At 39.4% G+C, this 2,360-nt stretch overlaps 1 pseudogene; it reads right to left on the reverse strand.

Moving 5' to 3' along the window:
- Positions 1-1,578: 1,578 nt before the first annotated feature.
- Positions 1,579-2,360, reverse strand: LOC130022505 (olfactory receptor 7A10-like; annotated as a pseudogene).

Genomic DNA, 2,360 nt, shown 5'->3' on the forward strand with positions numbered 1-2,360 from the left:
AAGAGAGAAGAAAAATGCCAGGTAGAGAGGAAGGGCCAGGGCCAGAGGGAAACTGAGGACATTAGTGGTGGAAAATGCACACTGGTGAAGAGACGGGTGTTGGAACATTAAATGACTGACAATCATAAATAATTTTGTAACTGTGTATCTCACTATGATTTAATGCTTTAATTAATTAGATAATTAATTTTTTATTTAAAAAACGGAAAAGATAGAATAAATGCCATTGAAGAGAATGAAAGGAATCACATACTGAAATTTCTCAAGCAGAGACAGGAGGTAACTCAACGAAAAGTACAAAAATGCCCCAACAAATCCTTTACAAAGATGAACAAAGACCCTCCCTTATGGCCATGGTCTCTGATACTTAAATGATGGGTTACATGAAAAATATGTCTGCTTTATAATGCAATGTGTAATGAACTTTTGAGTGACCATATCAGGAGATGAAAATGACTTAGATTCCATCACTAACTATAACCATGGGAGATGATTCTTTTATCTTAAAATTTTATTTTCTATAGAGAATATTTAAAGGTATGTATGTGCTCATCAGTTTTTGTCAGCGATTACTAAAAACCTGTGGGTAGCGAATAGTGTTTATATAAAGTGTAAGGGGATAATTTATGGATGTAGGCCTTAGCTATTCCTGTAAACTCCAAAAATATCAACACAATTGCTCTAAAAGTATTATTAATAATTATTACCATTATAAGATCCAAGTATAAAATAGAATTTAATGTAATATACATTAGAACCCAGAGTTGAAAATGTATATATGTAATTAAGAATAGGCACTTTCATATTGTATTGTTTCAATTTTCTTATTTGCATAAGTTAAAATCGTATAGTACTCACTACTTCATATCAAAATCATGTAGTACCTACCCCTTCTGGTTTATTTTCTGATCAATCTAGTTCTTAAAGTTCTTCAAGTTTTAATGTTCTTAAAAGTTCTTAAATTTGTATTGGAATAAGCAGAATGAAGTAAATTTGTTTTGTGCCACAGGGGGCAGGTTGGAATTGGGAGGGAAATTGGGGATGTTGGTGGACAGAAAGTACCACCAGTGGTGCTGGAACACTAATTGCTTGAAACAACTGTTATAATGAACAACTTTGTAATAACCTGTGGATAGCCAAATGAACGTTTTTCTGACAGTAGAAAAAAGAACGATGAGTTATTTTTCAGAAATGCAAATGTAAAATTACTTGGGATTGTATGAATAACGGGGAAGAAATATTTTCCAAATATTTCAGGCCAAGGGATGGAAATCATCTTGTTTTTGATCTCTGATTCTGTGGCATTGTTCCCTACGTTCCTGTGCTAGAACAGTTTCGAAGAGGCTGAAATGATAGCACAGCAGGTAGGGTGTTTTCCTTGCACATGGGCACCCCAAGTTCGATTCCCAGCATCCCACATGTTCCCCTGAGCACCGCCAGGAGAAATTCCTGAATGCAGAGCCAGGAGTAACACCTGTGCTTCACTGGGTGTGAGCCAAAAAGAAAAGAAAAATAAAAGAACAGTTTCAGAGCTAACACTTAAAGGAGTCTCTTCAGAGCTCTCTTTATATCTCTGTTTCATAGACTATAGGTGAAGAGGTTCAGCATGGGGGTGACCACAGCGTACATCACTGAAGATTCTGCACTGCTGTCTGAGCTGTGGGGGACAGCGGAGCTCAGGTTCACTATAACAGCTGTAGAGTAAAATAGAAGGACCACGGAGAGGTGAGATGCACAGGTGGAAAATGCTTTATACTTCCCCTGAGCAGAGGAGATTCGACATATTGAGGAAGCAATCTTTGAGTAAGAGTAAAGGATTCCAGTGAAGGGACCACCCCCCCCAGAATCCCAGCTGCAAAATACATCACCAAATTATTAAGAAAAGTGTTCCAACAGGCAAGCTGGACCATTTGATGAAGTTCGCAGAAAAAGTGGGGGATTTCCAAGTTTGTGCAGACAGACAGTTGCAAGATCATTAAACAGTGCAACAGAGCATGGAGCACAGTCATGATCCAGGATGCTAAAATCAACGTTCCACAGAGCCGGGGGTTCATGATAACCGTGTAGTGCAGGGGGTGTCAGATGGCCACGAGGCGGTCATAGGCCATCACCGTCAGGAGAAAGTTGTCTAATGTCTCAAAAAGTAAATAAAAGTACATTTGGGTGACGCAGCCTGCAGGGGATAAAATTTTGCTGCGTGTCTGGATGTTGTACAACATCTTGGGGATGGTGGTGGAGGTGAAGCAGATGTCCACAAAGGACAGGTTGGACAGAAAAAAGTACATGGGCATGTGGAGGTGGGGGTCTGAGCGGAAGGCCAGGATGATGAGAAGGTTCCCCAGCAGAGTGATCAGGTACAT

Source organism: Sorex fumeus, unplaced genomic scaffold, assembly GCF_029834395.1.
Source record: "Sorex fumeus unplaced genomic scaffold, SorFum_2.1 ptg000019l, whole genome shotgun sequence".
Lineage (NCBI taxonomy): Eukaryota > Metazoa > Chordata > Mammalia > Eulipotyphla > Soricidae > Sorex > Sorex fumeus.